The following is a 7,474-nucleotide window of genomic DNA, read 5'->3' on the forward strand; positions in this document are numbered from 1 at the left end:
CAACCGGCACAGCAACAACCAACACCAGAGCTGGAAGGTGAAGAGGAGCAAGCAGTTCCAGGGCAGAAGAGCCTGTACCAGCAGCCCAGGAGAGTCAACCCTCTGCTGACAGTGAGCCTGCCATGCCTGCGGTAAGCCAAAGGACTCGCAGATAGCTGCCTGCCCTACCTGTACACCCAGCTGGTAGCTGTACCCCTAACGCTAGTGGGGAAAGCCAGGTTGGTCCACCACCAGACAGTGGGCTACGTAGGTCAACCAGGAGCACAAAGGGGCAGATACCCGCTCGCTGGAGAATATAGAGCGCGCTAAAATTGTAAATGACCCTGTTGCCAAATGTTGAATTGTTTGCCAAGTTACATGCTTGTTTGGTAATTCTGTGTTTCAGTTTCTTGCAGCTACCGTAAGGACTCAAAGGTTATGGACTTTTTATAACCGGGACCTTGTATGGACTGCGTTCGGAGCCTAACCCAGGAATGAACTAAGACTGTGAAGGACTTGGGGTAGGACAGACTCCCACCTGGTTAAGGCTCCCCGTTGTGCTGGTGATATGGACACCCGGTCACAGACCACACTGTGACTTTAAGAACTCAATTTGTGCGTCGTCTGTCTATTAATGTTTTATTGTTATGCATATTGTCTTTGTTTATTGTTTAGTCCCGGAGTACTAAATTTCACTAGGGGGGAATGTGTCACCCTGGCCTGGATGCCACAAGTGTAAATAAAGCTGTGTCTGAGAGCAAGGGGGAGGTTCTCTAGTCAGGGGAACATTAGCATGCAATGCCTCCTGTCTCAGGCCAGTAGGGGGAGCAGGCTGCCCCAGAAAAGCTGGTGCTGGGGGCAGGGTTAGGGAGAACTTGATGGCCTGTCTCAGCAATGAGACGTGTCCCAGAGCAGAGCAGGGACAGACAGTTGTATTGCACCTAAGAGGAAGTGTGGCAGGAGGAGAGCCACAAGCCAGAGACAAGAGGCGAAGAGAGCCTGTCCTGGCAGATAAAGGACTTAATTTACCAGACTTTGGTGTCTGAGGCTGGGAGGATTCTACATCCTCCAGCAGATAACCAGTCCGCAGGGGACTGTATATTCCTTGGCCTAAGAAGCCTGGAGGCCCTGCCACAACCGAAGGGACCAGTAAAGCCGTACAAGGCTGGGAGCAGAAAGGAACCCACGTCGCAGGCCATACAGGCAAGAATACACGGAAAGCTCGGAAACGTGGGCAGTTACCCTATAACGAGGAGATAGCCAGAAGGAGCGCAGAAAGCACGGTAGGCCTACACCCTCACCCTGACCAGGGCCAATTTCCCCGTTGCTCTCAGACATCCAGGTCCCCTCCTAGCTGGGACTGTTTGTGGGTCAGTTTACCTGTTTTAGTAAAGACCCTGGACTGCAACCTGTTGTCTGTGTGCTCCTTGCTCCTCCAGCACTATCAGCACTGGGACTCTCACTACCATCACTCCCACCATCCACTATACTGCCCTGGGGCCGCACTCTTCCCGTGGGGAGTCACACTACCCTAGCTGCACACCTCATCAGCCCCAGCGGTCTGCATGCAGCGGCGGTTCCTAATAACCGCAATCCACGGGTGGCATAGTCGGACATAAACATCAGCACATAACGGACTACCACTGGCCTGACCACCCTGAGCCACGGAACCGGGTTGCCACTACTACTCCCACCGTTTCCCTAATTGCCCGGATCCGAGTGCCCCACGGCTCAGGGGGCGAGTCACAAGCAGCTGTCAAAAATTTGGCAGTATAGTATTGCAGCCTGTGGGTGGGTGGGTGAGCAGCTGGCTATATACTTGCGCTTGCATTCCAGGGACTGGGGTAGGGACAACTGAACGCTGCAAAGGGACAAGACGTGGACGGTAATGGTTGCAAGTCTGCAATGACAGGTACAGGGTGGGAGGCATCTTCACATGCACCATGGAAAAGGATTGGAGTGCACGCACAACAGCAGAAGAGGCAGTGGTGTCACCCACAGACACTGTTTCTGGACCTTGGCATTCGGCCCAGCTAGTCAGGTCCTTTGCTGTCATGCGCCTGAGCATGCTGGTGGTGGTCAGGCTGGTAGTTTTGGTGCTCTTGCTGATGGTGGCCTGGCAGATGTTGCAAATGGCCTTTTTGGGGTTATCTAAACAGTCTTTAAAAAAGAACCAGACTTGGAAAGACCTAACAGTTGAACTGGCAACTTCCGTCATGTTGGTGTTCCGCGGAGCAGTTGCCCGCCTTGTGTCTGTGGCCACCACACTGCTTGTTCCTGCCTATTGTGGTGCTACGCCTCCCTCCCCCTGTATGCTGCTGTCCTCGCTCTGCATGTCCCCTTGCCAGGTCGGATCAGTGACTTCATTGTCCACCGCTTCGTCTTCCACTTCCGCACCCTGGTCCTCCTCCTGACTTTCTGTCCATTGTGTCTCATCATCAACCATCTTTTGCAACAGTAATTGCAGTTTCCCACAGTCACCTTCGGGTGACCAATGCTGCTCAAATCGCTACATGCGATCTTCTGTTGCCCTGCTTGAAACTGGCCGTCCGAGGGGCCCGAATCTATCAATGGAAAAGTGAACAGCTCTTGGGGTAACCCTGGACTCTAATCTCTCCTTCAAACCACATATCCAAGCTCTTTCCACTTCCGTGCGGACCGAGCGAGAGGCCAGGATCTATAAATGGAAATATGAACAAAACAGCTCTTCGGAGAGTCCAAGTATGGGATCAGTTGTCTCAGGGCACTCGGAATGGTGGGAGGAAAGAGGGTGAGGAAGATGCCGACTTAAGTAAAAAAATCTCCTGGATCCGCACATTCCTCAACCACGAATCTACAAAAACACTAGTGCACGCCCTCATCATCTCCCGTCTCGATGACTGCAACCTCCTGCTCTGTGGCCTCCCTTCTAACACTCTCGCATTTCTCCAATATATCCTAAACTCTGTTGCCAGACTAATCCACCTATCCCCCCGCTATTCCCTGGCCTCTCCTCTCTGTCAATCCCTTCACTGTCTCCAGTTCAAAACCCTAACCTTGGCATGCAAAGCCATTCACAACCTGTCTCCTCCATACATCTGTGACCTAGTCTCCCAGTACTTACCTGCACGCAACCTCCGATCCTCACAAGATCACCTTCTCTACCCTCTTATCTCCTCTTCCCACAATAGCATACAAGATTTCTCCCGTGCATCCCCCCAACTCTGGAACTCTCTACCCCACCATTTCTGACTCTCACCTACTGTTGAAACTTTTAAAAGGAAGCTGAACACCCACCTCTTCCGACAAGCGTACAACCTGCAGGAACCCTCGCTCCACCACACCGTTGCACGATCAGCTTTGTCCTCACCTACTGTATCCTCATCCATCCCTTGTAAACTATGAGCCCTCGCTGGCAGGGTCCTCTCCTCTCCTGTACCAGTCACTGTCACATTTTTGTTCAAGATTATTGTAATTGTTTTTGCAATGTATACCCCTTTTTCACATCTAAAGCGCCATGGAATAAATGGCGAAAAAGTAACAATAATAATGTGGTCCAGACTCACGGCTAATGAGACTGGACCACATTATTATTGTTACTTTTTCGCCATTTATTCCATGGCGCTTTAGATGTGAAAAAGGGGTATACATTGCAAAAACAATTACAATAATCTTGAACAAAAATGTGGAAGACAGGGTGGTGGTGGCAAAGTGACTGGAAGCATTATCTGCTATCCAACCAAAAACCTTTTCTCACAGCTCTGGCTTCAATAGGGGTGTTCCGCGGCCCCCTAGAAATTGGGACAGGAAGGTAGTTCGACATGATGAGGGTGTTTGTTGTGCTCCCTCAGCAGGCACAGTTTCATCTTGCCCACGGCCTCGGCCTCTGCGTGCACAATCACCATAACATCCACTTCCCCGTCCCTTGCCACACATCTTGCCCATTTTAAATGGAGTTTAATATTTGTCACGTTGACAAAAATGTCTGTATTATTACCGCAGTAATATAGGATCAAGTCTGATGACCACAGTGTTAGGCAGTGACCTGGAAGTCAGAGATGCTTCCAGGGGTCTTCCCCATGCTGTTCCCATGTCTTTTCAGCAATGTATGCATGTGTCTGATGATGTGTCACACACCACATGGCCAAATAAGGTAGTAAATAGTGATGAGCGAGCATGCTCGCTACTGCTCGGTGCTCGCCCGAGCATCTCACTGCTCGAGATGCTCAGTGCTCGCCGAGTATTTTCGGGTTGCTCGGGGGGGAACTTGGGTCCCCTCCCTGCATGTTTGGCGCTCTTTAGAGAGCCAATGAACATGCAAGGATTGCCTGCCATGCATTGTAATGCAGTAGCCATGTTGGTTGTGGGCATTACAGTGATTGGCTGGTCGCACAGTGTCATCAGGTCTATATCAGACCTGGCGCCGCCATGTTCGTCACAGTCCCTTCGGAATCAGGCAGTGTAGGGAGAGCTGCTGCTGCGATAGGGAGAGATTTGATTGTGTATTAGGTAGTGTAGGGAGAAAAACCGTACATTACACATATCCATCTTAACAAACAGTCCTTCTGAGGACTAATTCATCTGCAGAGATATCAGGCAGGCAGGGTGTATAGGCAGACGGTGTATATAGCAGACTGCAGTACATATAGCACAAGAGTCTCCATTCCATTTCTGCCTTCTGATGCTGTTAGATATTTCTATACAAAAGCCCAGGTCTCAGGGGCCAGGAATACTTTTCTTTGGATCTTAATCCTCATTATTTGCTTAAAAAGCAATCCAGAGAACACGGGTTTTTTTTTGCTTGTTGGCACGGCAGAATACAGCCAGGTCCTTCCCATATTAGAGCTCTAGAAATTCGGCTATTAAAAACTGTGTTTTCTCCGTCAAACGGATCACATATACGTTGTCAGAAAATACTGCCATTTCTGGCCTCCATTAAAAATTTCCTTTAGTGTGTCAGTGAAGCAATTCACAGCAGTTTGCTGTTCAAACTACTTACCTACAGGCCAGGTATTTAAAACTTTGTTTTCTCCCTCACACGGATCACATATAAGTTCAGTCCAAACTCAGTCATTTGTAGTGAGCATGGAAGATACTGTCCTCCATTTAAAATGGGCAAGGCACGTGGCAAGGGATGGGGAACTGGACGTGATGGTAATGGTGCATGCAGAGGCCGAGGACAAGGCCGTGGGCAAGCCAAAATTGTGCCACAACAAACACCCACATCTTCTCGCCTGACCTTCCTGTCCCAATTACTAGGGGACCGCAGCACACCACTATTGAACCCAGAGCAGTGTCAAAAGGTTGTTGGTTGGATAGCGGATAATGCTTCCAGTCACTTAGCCACCACCACCACCACCCTGTCTTCCACACGGTCAAGTCTCAGTAGCCGTGAGTCTGGACAGCATATTCCTCACCCTGATCCTCCTTCCTCCCACCATGCTGAGTACCCAGAGACAACTGATCCCACACTTGGACACTCTGAAGAGCTGTTCACTTTTCCATTTATAGATTCGGGCCTCTCGCCCTGTCCATTTGAAGTGGGGCAAGAGGAGATCGCGTGTAGCGATGCCCAAATACAGTATTTGAGCAGCACGGTCACACCAAGGCGACGGTGGGAAAGTGTCACAAGAGATGGACGATGATGAGACACAATTGCCAGAAAGTCAGGAGGAGGACCAGGGTGCGGAAGTGGAAGACGAGGTGGTGGATGATATAGTAACTGACCCAACCTGGCAGGAGGACATTCAGAGAGAGCACAGCAGCACACAGGGGGAGGGAGGCAGAGCACCCCAACAGGCAGGAAGAAGCAGTGTGGTGGCCGCAGACAGAAGGCAGGCAACCGTTCCCCGTAACACCAACACGAAGGAAGTTGCCAGTACAACTGTTAGGTCTTCCCGAGTCTGGTTGTTTTTTAAAGACTCTGCCGATAACCCCAAAAAGGCCATTTGCACCACCTGCCAGGCCAGCATCAGCAGTTGTGGCAAAACGACCAGCCTGACCACCACCAGCATGATCAGGCACATGGCAGCAAAGCACCCGACTTTGTGGGCCGAACCCCAGGGTCCAGGAACAGTGTCTGCGGGTGGCACCATTGCTTCTTCCGCTGTTGTGCATGCAAGCCAATCCCCTGTCCATAGTGCATGTGAAGATGCCTCCTGCCCTGCACCTGTCGTTGCACACTCTCAAGTAGCAGCACCAGGAAGCAAGTCCATGTCCTTGTCCCAGCGCAGCGTTCAGTTGTCCATACCCCAGTCCTTGGAATGCAAGCGCGAAAATGCAGCCAACGCCCCACAGGCCACACTGCTAAATTCTCACATTTCACGACTGCTTGTGCTCGAAATGTTGCCTTTTAGGCTCGTGGAGGTGGAAGCATTCCGCATCCTGATGGCGGCGGCCGACCCTCGGTACTCGGTCCCCAGCCACCACTATTTCTCCCGGTGTGCCGTCCCCGCATTACACAAGCACGTGTCCCAAAACATTAGCCGTGCTCTCAACAATGCAGTTACCGGTAAAGTCCACCTAACCACGGAGACGTGGATAAGTGTGTTAAAGATAAGATTCTAAAATCTACTAAAAAACATTATATGAAACTCTGATGTATACTAAATATCTATACTTATATTCTGTTATATGTTATGAATCTTGTTTTGCATATATCTGTTATATTGGATATCATTTAGTCATATATACCCTCACTTTAATATATATTATGAAAACCTTGATATATATATATATCAGATATGTGTACTCGTGTGTCACTATATAAATATCCTGAAAGGATTAGTTGGAGCTGGTTATAGAGGTGGACTTTCAAATTGTTTACAAGAAGGAGACGAGACAAAGGATTCAACATGACACCTCCCAAGAGAATATCCTGAGGAATGAGGAGAATATCTGGGGAGGAAACATTTAACCCCATAGGACAAGATAATGAGACTTATCTATACCATGGGCCAGAGACCACTGTGATTGCTCAATTGCCTCAGGGCAACACCCTATTGGGACTTTCCTCCATACTGAACATATATATGTTATGCTGGAATAATAAACACATCTTTCCTGCGCCATTTCTCTACAAGAAAAGTTCAGTATCTGATTCTGTCTGTCCGATATCAAAGCTTCACGTATACACTTGAATAATTTAATTTGGCAAGGGATAAGCAAAGGGTTGGGGTCCTTTGAACCTCACTTCCACAATTGGCGCCCAACGTGGGGCACCACACGGGCACCACACCAGGGCAGACCGAATGAAGGTGTCCAGCTGTGGATCGTGGATGACTGGATGGGCCTGATCACCCCCCTTACACGGTAACTCTAGTTAATTACACTGTAATTACAGACTTGCTTGTGTTTCCAGTCGTTCATAGATTAGCAGAGGGCACGAGTCGGTCTGTTGTGGTAATCCTTAAGTGGGGATAGGGGTGACCCTGCTGGTGTTATCGAAACCCACTCACATTCCAATCCACTGTAACCTTTGCTTATTCTAATTTGTTTGTGTTTGAGACTGACTTAG

Source organism: Phyllobates terribilis, unplaced genomic scaffold, assembly GCF_046119375.1.
Source record: "Phyllobates terribilis strain yellow unplaced genomic scaffold, ASM4611937v1 Scaffold_19__1_contigs__length_20705806, whole genome shotgun sequence".
NCBI lineage: Eukaryota > Metazoa > Chordata > Amphibia > Anura > Dendrobatidae > Phyllobates > Phyllobates terribilis.